Genomic DNA, 14,017 nt, shown 5'->3' with positions numbered 1-14,017 from the left:
GAACAACAGGGTTTCTCCAGGGAAACAATCCCATCAGCTCAAAGAACAGTGACACCAACAGTCAATAAGCCCCATCAGTGCTCCTTGGCTATGAACAGTATTGATGCCGTAGTGAGAACAAACAAGCTGAAGAGAAATCAAAATTATCCTGTAAATATATAAACATACCCAGAGGATGGAAAGTGTGTGTCTGTGTGTGAGGAGGGAGGACCCTGAGAATGTCTGGGTGTCTGGTAGACCAGGCTAAACCAGAAAGATAAATCCTCCTGCTCCACTGTGGGGAAGTGACCATACAAACATGTCACATGGAGTCACCGTGGTATATGCTAGAAGAATCTTGTGAGAAGCCAGACATGGTGGCCTCTGAGAAGGCAGAGATAGCAGGAAGCTGGAACCAGCGGTGACCACTGCTCTTTGTAACAAGATCTACAGAACTACTTGATTCTTTCAAATGGGTTAAAAATAAGATAAGTAAGAAAATTGTTTGGTTACCCGATGAGACACAATGGAAATCTCAACAAATGGAAGACACAGGCCATTTCTTTAAACACAATACAGAATAATTAGATATTAATCAACCAGTGTTAAAAAAATAAACAACCTAGCAAATAAGGTGGGGCAAGGAGAGATGTCAAGAATAATCCCCCATCAAGGTTAGCACAAAACCAACCCTTCTTGGTTAGTTCTGGGCAAAATAGTTCAATAGCAAAAAAAGAAGAAAGAAAAATGTTTCTGGAACCCTGTCCTTTGAGACCTACGCAAGCCTCCAGCTCCAGAGCTTGGGTCTCTGCCAGTCAACTCAAATAAACCTAGACTCTTGGGCGCCTGGGTGGCTCAGTTGGTTAAGCATCTGCCTTCAGCTTGGATCATGATCCCAGGTCCTGGGATCGAGTCCTACATCAGACTCCTCGGGAGGGAGTCTGCTTCTTACTCTGCGCCCCCACCGCACCACAACTCATGAATAAATAAAATCCTTTTTTAAAAAAAGATAAAAAATAAAATAGAAAAAAAACCTAGACTCTTGTCTTCTTTTTTTTTTTTTTTTAAGATTTTATTTATTTATTTGTCAGAGAGAGAGGGAGAGAGAGTGAGCACAGGCAGGCAGAGAGGCAGGCAGAGAGAGAAGCAGGCTCCCTGCCGAGCAAGGAGCCCGATGTGGGACTCGATCCCAGGACGCTGGGATCATGACCTGAGCCGAAGGCAGCTGCTTAACCAACTGAGACTCTTGTCTTCTATCTTATCATGCCAAAACAACATTCACAGAAGTTAGAATCACATACTTTTTAAAATATAGCATGAGAAATCTTACCTGAGGCTAAGGAAAGCCATTCGAAGTATAAAACAATCAAATCACAAAGTAAAATTGGCAATATTTAAATACAATAATTTTTTAAAACCTCCAAAAACTGAAAAAGAATTTAAATAAATATTAAATGATTCACCAGGAAAATGTATTCACTATAAATATGATAAAGGGGAAGTTTTCAATTAGCAATGATCGCGCCTCGGATAAACCTCATTGGCTACGATACTGCCACTGCATCTACACTAAATGAAAAAATTCTTCCAAATCAACAAGAAAAACACTCATATGTCAACAGAAAAAGAAAAGAAATAAAATGAGCAGAAAATTCATAAAAGAATAAAATCAACATTAACATGTGCTAAAAGGAACACATGTTCAGATCTTTCTTTAAATACAAATTAAAATTCCTAGCAGATGGAAATATACTTTTAAGGGTAATATTTAGTGAGAAAACCAATTATTCTCATATATTGCTTAAGTATTCCCATGTACTGCTATTGGAAATTTAACTTGGAAAGCTATTTGGCAATATGTACTAAGAGCCATAAAAGTGCTCATACTTCTGAATCAATAATACCACTTCTAGAAATCTATCCTAAGTAAATGAGAAATGTAGTAAAAGATTTATGTACAAAAATATTTGTCACTCAGTTATAACCCCACAAAAGGGAAAAGATTCAGTAAATTATAGTGCGCCCTGTAATAGAATATTAGGTAGAAATTAAAAGTCATATTTTTGAAGAACACTTAATAGCATAGGTAAATGTTTATGACAAAATACTAATGTTAAAAACACATGGTACAAATTATATAGGGTAATAATTCCAATTTTGTAATATACACATATATCAAATTTTATTATATATGCATATTACCCTATACGTGTATTCAAAAATACCTGAAGGAAATATATGAAAATCATTAAGAGTTAACCTTAAGTGAAAGGATCATAGGTGAATTCTACTTTTCTTTTATTCTTCTAAGTCTTCCAAACATTTTCATAGTCAGTACAAATCAATTTTTAAGTGACAATTAATTTCAAGTGTAACAGAAATAAAGGCGTAATTAACCTTATAAAAATAGCAATATTGATAATATTTACAATCCAAATTCAAGTTTTCATAATTCTGGATCTGTAGAAATCTGGACAAAGAATGAAGTTTGGCTTTGTTTGGTAAACCTTTCACAGGAGACAGAAAACATGAATGGCACAAGTGTAACTCTAAGAGGAAATGCACAGGCTAACACTTATTATGACCACAGGCAGGGCACTATTGTCACATATTTACCATGTGTTCCCTCACCTGGGAAGTTCTCATTACAATGCCCCCATTTGACAAGTGAGGAACTGAGACTCTAAGGATGAGACACTCCTGAAGGCCATCCTACGAGGAAGGACGCCTGCCTCGCCTCAAAGCCAAGTCCAACTCCCACTGCACAGCCTGTAACCTCTTCGAGGATCTCAATGCTAACAGCTGATTACAATCTTCTGGGGAGCTTGTAAAAAAAAAAATATTCCAAAGCCCAGACTGCACCCCAGAGCAATTAAATCAGAATCTCTGGCAATGAAAACACATCTTCTTAAAAAACAAAAGCAAAAACAAAACAAAACTCCCCATATAAGCTTAAGGTGTAACCAGACTGAGAATCTGCAAGTCTAGCCAAAGGGTCTCAATCTACAGCTCTGACAGCCAGGAGGCTGCACCAGACTCTGATGCAGCAAGCCTGGGGCAGGATCAGGGGTCTGCACCCTTAACACGCGCTTCTAGGAAGTTTAATTCTTAGCCGGTGGTCCACCGTTTGCCATTTGATTTTTTTAATTAAATTAATATATTTATTTTCAGAAAAAACAGTATTAATTATTTTTTCACCACACCCAGTGCTCCATGCAATCTGTGCCCTCTATAACACCCACCATCTGGTACCCCAACCTCCTACCCTCCACCACTTCAAACCCCTCAGATTGTTTTTCAGAATCCATCGTCTCTCATGATTCACTTCCCCTTCCAATTTATCCCAACTCCCTTCTCCTCTCTAACACCCCTTGTCCTCCATGATATTTGTTATGCTCCACTATTAAGTGAAACCATATGATAATTGACTCTCTCTGCTTACTTATTTCACTCAGCATAATCTCTTCCAGTCCCGTCCATGTTGCTACAAAAGTTGGGTATTCATCCTTTCTGATGGAGGCATCATACTCCATAGTGTATATGGACCACATCTTCCTTATCCATTTGTCTGGTGAAGAACAACTTGGTTCTTTCCATAGTTTGGCGACTGTGGCCATTGCTGCTATAAACATTGGGGTACAGATGGCCCTTCTTTTCACTACACCTGTATCTTTGGGGTAAATACCCAGGAGTGCAATTGCAGGGTCATAGGGAAGTTCTATCTTTAATTTCTTGAGGACTCTCCACAGATTCCTGCCATTTGATTTTATTGAAAAAAAAAAGTGTGTGTGCATATCTATTATTATATACGTCTATACATACACATGTATATGGACGTGTACAAACAAATCTGTTCTTAATTATTCAGGGTGGAAAATGCCATGATTATTTTTCTATACCTTGCTGCTCAAAATGTGATGCATAAACCAGTAGCATTTCTATCAATCGGGGAGTGAGTTCGAATTGCAGAATTTCAGGCCCCGTCCCAGACCTACTCAATCAGAACCTGCCCTTCAACAAGACGCCAGTAATGTGCACACACAGCAAAGCTGCCAAAGCACTAGTCTAAATCTAATTAAAGCTAGCTAGGCCCATTCTTAGCAGAGTGAGCGGGAAACCCCATTTTATTCATTTGTTGAGGATAATCCTCTGTCTCTGGGATCCTAGGCCAACCTTGGGGTTTACATAGTCTCAGGAGCTTGGAGAACGTCCTCTGCTATTTGAAAAGCATCTCAGCGGGCACCCTGAGAGATGATCCTGGTTTAAGCAAGCACAGCCCATTTGAAGGTGGCACCTGTCCGTTTACAGCATCTTCTCTGTCTGAATCCCTGGGTCCTTTGCCCGGGGACAAACATTACTTAGTGTGTTGTCCTGGACGTTCACACTGCCATTCCCCCTGAGTAGCCCTGAGGCACAGGAGAGGGCCCAGGTCAGCTCCTAGAGCTGGCCACACTTCTTGTTCCCCATGTGACAGGAAATTCCAGCCTCCTCCCTTGGAAATCCTAAGGCTTCCAAACAAAGATGCTGGGGGCTTTCTCTAGCTGACCATAAAAATCTAAGGAAGCAATTAGTTCTCCAGAGACAAGGTATTCCAGAACAGACACTGTCCATGGTTGCATGAGGGTAGAATAATGGCTTTTCTACCTTTTCTCAGTCTCTTAATCAAAAACCAAAACAAAGGCATTTCAAAAAATTATCTACCATTATATTCATACTTATTATAGATCTTTGGGGAGAAATTTGAAGCGTTCTCAGGAATTCCTGGGGTTTCTACACATATAAAAATTAATTATTATGCAACTTACAAACTAGCATCATATTTTATAAACCTCCTAAAGCTACCCATCAGGAACGGTTCAAATGAACAAGTGAATGAAAAAAGAAATGTATTAATGAATGATATTTTCTAGCCAGAGTTATATAATTTTTCATCAGTATTTCATGTACTGATACTATCCTCTCAAATAAAAATATAGTACTATATAGATTTCCCTCCCACTCACTTTTGATACCGCAATTGTTCCATGTCATTATCAGCAAGATTCAACCACAAACGTGGGATCTAGGTGGCAGTACATGTCTCTGCAAACTTTGTCCATACCTGGCCCACCGTAAAACAGACACTGACACATTTATAGGCATGTTAAAATGCTTTGTGGTTTAGTGATTCAGATAAAAGGTCCAGCTCTGAGAGACGAGAATCCATCAACAGTTGCTTCTACATGAAATACTACAGAGAAAACCTTAAAAAGCCCAGGTCTGCAGGGAAAAAGGCAGATTCTGTAGTCCAGTGTGTAACCATCTTAAATGAGTATTTGTCTAATGAAAGCACACTGACTGCAGGAGCTTTGGGATTTGTACAGCTCAATGTCCTTTCTCCAAACCCTAGTAAAGATCTAAAGTGCTTTGACCCTAACACCTGCCACAGAAAGAACAGATGACTCAACCCAGAGGTCTTGATTTTCAGCAGGATGTTTGTGGCTCAAATTATTCATGGAGTGAGTCTGCTCTGGTGATTAAAGCAAAGTCGTAATACTTTGCATATGTCTGTGCTTGTACAGGCCTTTTTCATGGAATGATGGCAAATTTCTTCTAGGAAGACCCAGACTAGGGTAGGCAAGAGGGACAAATCTTTCACCTTAATAAAAGAAGGTAAATTTGCACGAAAACCTTATTGGCTACAAGCCAGGAGCATAGAGTGAACAGCATCATAATGCAAAATTCTGCATGTGCTGATCCAGAAATGACAGAAACTAAAATATTTCTATTTAGCATGTCTCTTAATTAACTCCATATTTGTACAAACATTTGTACATACACTTATATACATCATGAACTCACAGGAGTACCATGCTATATTCAAAACATATAGTCTCCCACTGAAACAGAATTGAGAGCCCACACATATATGGTCAAATTAGTATTTTTAAAGGGAGCTAAGAATACCCAGTGGGGAAAGGATAGCCTAATAAATAAATGGTGTTGGGGAAACTGGATAACCACATATAAGAGAAAGAGATAGACCCCTACCTTATACCACTCACAAAAATTGCCTTATAACAGATTAAAAACTTAAAAGTAAGAAATAAAATTGTAAAACCCCTGGAAAGCAAAAAAAAGAGGGAAAATCTTCCTGGCAATGATCTTGGCAAGAATTTTTGGATGTAACACCAAAAGCACAAGGAACAAAACCAAAAATTAAGAAGAGGGACTACGTCAAATTAAAAAGCTTCTGCACAGCAAAGGAAACCATCAGCAAAATGAAAAGGCAATGTACGAAGGAGAAATTATTTGCACATGACATATCTGATAAAGGATCCATATCCAAAATACACAAAGAACTTGTACAACCCAACAGCAAGAAGAAATTAACAATCCAATCTAAAAATCAGCAGAGGAATTGAACAGAAGATGTTATCAGTAGTGAAGAGGTATTTGAAATGGTGCTTAATGTTACTAATCATCAGAAAGGCCCTAATCAAAAGTACAAGGAGGTACCACCTCACACCTGTTCCAGTGGCTGTGATCAAAAAGACAAGAAACAAGAAGTGCTGGTAGGATGGGAAACAGAGAATCCTTGAGCACTGCGGGTATAAATAGAAATGGTGCAGCCACTATAGAAAACAGCATGGAGATTCCTCAAAAAATTAACAATAGGGGCACCTGGGTGGCACCCAGTGGGTGAAAGCCTCTGCCTTCAGCTCGGGTCATGATCTTGGGAGCCTGGGTTCAAGCCCTGCGCCAGGCACTCTGCTCAGCAGGGAGCCTGCTTCCCCATCTCTCTCTCTCTCTGTCTGCCTCTCTGCCTACTTGTGATCTCCGTCTACCAAATAAATAAATAAAATCTTTTAAAAAATTAACAATAGAGGTACCATATGATCCAGCAACTTCACTTCCGGGCATATATCCCAGGGAAACAGAAATAGGATCTCTAAGAACAATCTGCATTCCTACGTTCATTGCAGCATTTTTCACAATAGCCAACATATAGAAACAACCAAAGTATCCATCAACAGATGATGGAGAAAGAAGATGTGGGGTGTGCATGTGTGCGTGTGTGTGTGTGTGTGTGTGAGAGAGAGAGAGAGAGAGAGAGAGAGTTGGAATAATACTCAGCCATGAGAGGGAAGGAAATCTTGGCATTGCAACAACATGAATGAAACTTGAAGGCAATATACTAAGTCAAATAAAATCAGGCAAAGAAAGACAAATACTGTGTGATATCACTTATATGCAGAATCAAAAAAAAGTCAGGCTCATAGAAACAGGAGAGAGTAGGGGTTTCCAGGAACTGATGGGTAGGAGAAATGGCAAGATGCTGGTCAAAGGGTACAAACTTCCAGTTTTAAGATAAGTTTTAATATGAGTATTGTCATTACCACACAAAGGTTTGAAAAAGTTAATATCAAGCTGTTAGAGAACAAAGACTAAACTATGCAGAACTGGCGGGGGGCAACAGGAGTCCAGAGTGAGAATAAGCCCGGGGAACCAGAACCATCAGGTAAGTTTTTATGGCAGAGACAAGAGAGCTCAATCCCGAAGGGCAGGCAAGTTTGGGGGAAAGACGGTGGGAGCAGAGGCCAGCACGCCTCAGGACGGTGTTGGCTCTAGGAATGGAGCCGAGCGTGTACGTGAAGGAAAGCAGAGAGAAATCTCTGCAGTAGGTAGGACCATGTCAGCAGCAGTCCCTCTGGTTTCCCAAGGATGGGCTAGAGGAAGGCTTTCTGTTTGATCTGTTGCTGAGGAATCATCGTCCTAAATCCATCAAAACTAGAGAATGAAATTGAGAATTTCTCTAATAAAAGGAACTGTAATAAAGACAAGTTATAGGACAAAGGTAAAGAGATTTTGTGATCATGGAATTCTTCAGCACTAAAAATTGCTTTGCTTTCCAGAACTTGGGATCTCTGCAGCAATGTGCTAATTAGTATTGATCAATCGGTTTATCAGAAGGACTTTCATACTCACATATTTATACAGTACCTCAATACACCAGGGTCCGATGGCAAATGGGGACACCTGAGATGGCCAACTGTACCGAAATGGTCCACTCTGCCCCCAAATCCACCCAACGACCACCGTTAGAAGGCTACCGCATACATCCAGACCCAAAGAAAAACTCTAGAATGAGGCCTCCCGTGTCAGAGTAAACTAAGTCTAAAACGTGAGCAGAGGTTACAGAACCCCACACTGTATTACTCATTAAAACCCACTCTCAAAAAATCCCCAGCAGGCAGCGACTCTATGCAAGGAGAAGCTTGTGACTTACCTCACTCAGCGAAGGAGGCCCGATCTCCGAAAGACCTTAACCGAGAAGCAAGGGTCTCAGAGACCTCACTGGCATCTGCGGAGGTGGCTCTTAACTTAGACTTCTGACCCTGAGGGAACAGTGAAATGAGAAGATGTAAGTGACCACGGCTAGTGCCAACATCAGTCTTTGCCAAGCGAAAACTAATAATAATGAAAGAGGAAAGAACTTAATCCTCCGAGCACTTCTAGCCGACCAGCCACGGAATCGTAAAGGCAGAATCTCCTCAAGGCAGAAGTTAGCCATTCTAACACCATTTTCACGGGGTCTTCATGTAAATCACAGGGGAGGGCAGCCTGCCTGCGGCCAGCTCTGTGAGCTGTGAGGTTTCTGAATACCAAAATCTGACCCAGACTAGAATAACGCCTTTTGTTCTTTCGGCAAATACGAGAGACTCTTAGAAGCACGAGGTCTGTTTTCACAAACAGGGAGTTGTTACAGCTTCTCTACTACCCCAGATGAGCCGCTGGGCTACCAGAAAGCTGAGTGTCCCCTCCAGGTAAGGATGTGGCTTCCTCCATTGGGCTGTCACGTCTCGGCTCCCACCTGCCATCCCATATATTTTCCAGGTCTCTTTTGCAAGAAACGTGGTCAAATCTTTAGGTTTTTTTTTTTTTTCTTAAAAGATCAGAGACACATCTGCAGATGTCATTTTCAAATTACAGAAGCACCAGGATCATCTGTTGATGTTACTATTTTTCTTTATAAACCTTCACTGCCCTCATCAACCTTCACCTCTTGTCACGAGTTCCTTACAAGTTTTTTACACGTGAAACTTAACTCCAGCCTGTTCAGTTAATTATGAAAAATCAACATGGAAACCATTATTTCGGTGTGTAAATTTATTCACCAGGTGTTGTCCGCCCACTGCCCTCCTGTTCTCAAGCTGACAGGAGTAGCCTGAGGCGTCCGATGAGGGGGATCCACGGGGAGCTGTCCCATTATCCCACGAGATGCGATGCCAGGGGGAGGAAGGAGGGCTCCCCTTTCCCACCTTACTGGCTCTCATTTTAAGAAGGTAACTGTGTGGTGAGGGCAGGGCTGTATCCCAGGGAGTGGCCTGGCTTAAAGCCTGACTGTGGGTTCCACAGGCACGAACACACACCCTTGCCTCAGGGGCCAGGCTCCTGGGGGCCTGCATGGTACCACGTGAGCTCACTGGAAAGGGCCACCTGCCCCCTCCCCCACATTAAAAAAAAAAATCTCTTCTATGGCCTGCCCTAGGTGGGGTTCCCTAAACACAGAAGGCAGAGAGGAGGGTTAAGAAGTCTCTGGAGTGGGGCACCTGGGTGGCTCAGTGGGTTAAGCCTCGGCCTTCGGCTCAGGTCATGATCTCAGGGTCCTGGGATCAAGTCCCAAATCGGGATCGAGTCTCTGCTCATCAGAGAGCCTGCTTCCCTTCCTGCCTCTCTGACTACTTGTGATTTCTCTCTGTGTGTGTCAAATAAATAAATAAATTCTTTAAAATTAAAAAAAAAATTTTTTAATTAAAAAAAAAGAAGAAGAAGAAGTCTGGGGAGTGATCACTAAGGGAGGTGGAAAAGCAGGAAAGGACAGGGAAAGAAGTTCAACAAAGATGTGTTCTCGGCTGATGTCAGGTTTCGTTGGCACCCCTGGAGCATGAGTTGTGATTCAGAATGAAGCCGGGCTGGACGCCACGAGCCACTCCCGCCAAGCACGCAGTCCCCGCTCATGGGCCAGCCCCGCAGGAGAGGAGAGAGGCGTGAGTTCCCAACTCATGGGGCGATTCTCTGGACCCGCCCAGCAAAGAGGACGGGGCGGGGCACCACCAGCTCCCCGTGGGAGCTGCCTCTGGCCCTGCTCGGAGCCCTGTGTTTGCCGTAGGACCTGCATCCTTCCAGACACAGCTTCCCCAGGAGTCAGCATTTCCAGGGAAACTCCTAAGAGGCAGACTCGTGAGAGGAATCCCACTCTTGGCCGCTCGGTTCACCCTGAGCCTGAAATGATATTCCTCAATTCACTCCCTTCGCCTGCCAGGGCTCTAGATCCCGTCCCTGCAGCTGGCGCTTCTGCTGGTCTAGGGAATGCAACTGACAGACGGTTCGGACCTCACCCCTGAAGAATCTGTGCCCCCTGCTCATCATGTCTTTGTCAGATGAGAGCTGCTACCATTGCCCTTTTACAGCAGGAACCCGACATGGAAGGGGCTGCCACAGCAAATCATCCGAATGCAAAACGTCCTCCTCATCATCAGGGTCAACTACCCCTAATTTCTGCTCTTGCCTCTTCTCCTGGCGTAAGGAATCCCAGATGACTAGTCGCAGCCCTAGCTTTAAATGAAACATGGTTCCTGTGATGCTCATGGAAGAATCCCCCTCTGGGAGTTCCACAGTTACACGGATTCTAAAATCGCAGAGACAGGAAATGTCAGTTCCCCCAAGTGGGTCACTGGAAGTGATGGGGACCAGGGCCATTCCTAGCGCCATCCTCAGGCGGCCAGACTTCTGCATTCTACCCAAAGGCCATGGCTCAAGATGCGGATCATTGAAGCCTGAAGGGTAGCACCGAGCCCCTCAGGTCACCATCTACAAGTTGCCCTTATGAGGTCATCATCTCTTCCTCACATCAGACCTGCAGTCTCTAGATGCTATGGCATCAGGTAGAACCAGTGGATTCCATGGTGCTGTGCTCGCTGGCATGGCTACTTGGCCAAGCAGTGCGTCCTATAGGTCAAGGTGATGTTTCGCAGGACTTCCTGCCAATGTTTTGGAGACTCTGTGAGCCCTTCAAGAGTCATACCAATGATGTCAGTATGGAAAGGAAAGGAGAATCCAAACCTGGAATATGTGTTCATCTTGTGCAGGATGGTTTTTCTTCTTTCTCCAGATGGAAAAGACCCAGTGTCACCTACCTGTCAGTGGGCTGGCTGAGGACAGAAGTGGCTAACATCCTGTCCGCTTGGTTAATGAACCTTCTCGGTGCATAGTCTCTGTTGGGCATGACTACACAGCACAGAGTTCCTCATACTTTGTTCCTGCTCACAGAGGACTACCCACACGTTCTTCCCCAGACCTCCTCATCCCCAGTCTTTCACCCACGCTCCTCCAGGCCCCTGACAACCCACTAAGCCAGGTACCACTAAACAACAGTCTGCGTTTATACTTAACCTTGAACCGCTTCTCCCTCCACACAAAAGGAATGACTTGATTCTCTGCCTCAAGTTCTGCCCTCCAGAGGTCTTCCCCTCAGCACTGTGCATTCCAGGTGGGGCTATACCACAATGGCTACGCATCTTTGGTTGTACCAACCCATCTGTGAACCAAGCTCAGGGCCTTTCCTCTCCTATCCATTGGCCACAAGAAAGCCCCATGAAACCACAAGGGGATCTGAGGACAGGCATGGGTGCGACAGTGGAAAGGTAGGCTGGAATCTGGGCCATCTGCTTGTTCAGCTATCTCTAAGCTCACTCAAGTCAACCCTAGATGGAACTCTTCCTTCTTACTGTGAGTCACTGCCCTACTGGGTCTGATAAGTGAAGCTCATAATGGACATTTCCAACCACATAGTCACTTGCTGTTTCATAATTAGACTCTCAATTCTCTTGTGAGACCCCATCGCTTGTCAACAGCTGGTTTACAACTAATGAATAGTTCTGATGATACGGCCTTGCTCAAGAGTCCAGGGGCTGTGCTGTGACTCTCCACCTGGGGCTGGTCCACATCCTCCCAGAACCCCCCTACCTACCACAGTTTGCTACTCTCAGGGGATCTGCCGGGCCACCCGGCTAATACAGCAGCCTGGGCAGTGCAGAGCTCTCTTGCTTTCTCTGAGCTCCCCCAGCCCAACAGCCTTGTGTCCCCTTGATACAGTCAGACCAGAACTCCCAGGCGGGTCTTAAGTCCCCGTTTTCTCCTCCCACACTGTCCCTCCCATGCTTGTGAGGAGGTTAGAAGATGGAGCTGGCTCTTAAAAGCACTCAGGGCTCAACCCATGAGGGCTTCCCGCCTCCAGCTGTTGCCTTAATGCTCCAGTCCTACTAATTTCTCAGAGTAATCACAGACTTCCCCTTGAAGTTCACCATGGGCCTCACGGTTGGCGTGGTCCAGATGAAACATAGTCAACTCCAGGCCCAAAAGAGAACCCCAATTATACCGCCCCCCCCCCACCGGGGGCATTCAGAGGTGCTCAAAGGAGTAATTCCGATGGTGTCCTCACAGAAGGGCTTCATCCCATTCTGTGGCTCTGCATGCTTTCCTGGGGGCATTCAGGGTCCTGCCTGATCTACCCCTGCCCACCCCCTCCAGCCTTACCTCCCACTGCTCCATCTACTCTGACGATGCTCCCCTATTTGATAATACAATGGATTTGCATGGCAGTATTCACTCCCTAAAGTGGCCTCATCAACAGTGTCACTGGAAGGGCCCCCTGACCCCCGCAAACACCGTCTTCCAAACAGTAAGGCCAAGTGCTCCAGAGCTCTGCTCGCACAGCCCCTTCCTTACAGCCCTGATTGTATTTTATGGGGATCATTGTTTTGGAAGCCTGCCTTGGTCCTTCCCTAGGCTGTATGCCACTTAAGGTCAGCCATTAAGACTGCTTCAGGTCAAGCGTTTTATCCCCATCATCTACTCCAAAACCTGAGTATACAAAATGTATACTCAGTGGATATCATATCAACAAATGAATGAATGCATGCAGCAAAGGACGTAGGTCTCACATAAAAGAAAATCCATGCTGCAACAACATAATTCATACATCTATAACTAAAACCCTCTGTGTACTCCCACTGCCTCACCCTCCCATCTGAGAATCTAAGATATTCGTAGAAACGGAGGACTATGAGGCATCCCTGATTATTTCTACGTTGTCTGAGTTACGCCCCCAACCTTCCAGATTTCCTAACTGCACTTATTTGATAACTCATTACCACTTTATTTTCACCGATAACCAAGGCCCGTCTCACCCCACCAGAACCACCACAAAACCCACAAAATATTCTCCTTTGTTTTCAAAATCCCTTCTCCAGCTGGAAAAGAGGAACAGGCTGGTGATCTCTGGGTTCTCTGGGGCTCTCCTGCTGCCTCACTGGCCACGTCAACCCCTGAGCTGTTGATTCCAAGCCACAGAGTACAGCTTAAACCACTCCTAATGGGTGGGAAATTTCACAGCCATGTTACTCCTGAGCCCTGCTCAATCACTAGAGGCAGCCATAGGGTTTTTTAAGTTGTTTTAAGAAAAGGCTCTCGAAAACTTTGTGAACCACACAAAATTATATTCCTAACTGACCACTGAGGCAGGACAAAGGTTCTGTGTTCTCTCCTGGCCAGAGGAGTGAGTCCGCCTGTTCTCAGGAAGCTCACATGATGGAGAGCAAGTGGGCGTCGCTCAGGTCCGGGATGCTCAGCTCCACGTCCTTCACGCGTCTCTCTGTACAGAGTAGAAAGTCACATACGCAGACTGGACCTCACCAACAGCCTCAGGTCTCCCCTAAGGTAGCTAGACATCTCAGTTACTTATGTGGACCAGGTTTGTTGTTGACCAAGGGCTTCGTGTTTTAAAATAGTAACAATCATTCCTAATCCTATCAACACGGATTCGGTCTTCATCTGGTTTTGAGAAATCCCAATGGTTCTACTTCTCACAAAGACTACTTCAGGGTAAAATATTTCCAGTTGAAATTGATGTAATTAATTTTGATTTTAAAAAAGAACTGAAAAACAATCTGAGGGTTTTGAAGGGGGTGGGTGGGAGGTCGGGGTACCTCGGAGG

General features: G+C 44.2%; 1 pseudogene; it reads right to left on the bottom strand.

Annotated features, from left to right (window-relative positions):
• Window positions 1-1,416: 1,416 nt before the first annotated feature.
• LOC122917815 lies at window positions 1,417-1,549 on the bottom strand (annotated as a pseudogene).
• Window positions 1,550-14,017: the final 12,468 nt, after the last annotated feature.

This window comes from Neovison vison, chromosome 9 (genome assembly GCF_020171115.1).
Source record: "Neovison vison isolate M4711 chromosome 9, ASM_NN_V1, whole genome shotgun sequence".
NCBI classification, from domain to species: Eukaryota; Metazoa; Chordata; class Mammalia; order Carnivora; family Mustelidae; genus Neogale; species Neogale vison.
The sequence above is the reverse complement of the archived record's forward strand: the minus strand, read 5'-3'. Positions and strand labels throughout refer to the sequence as shown.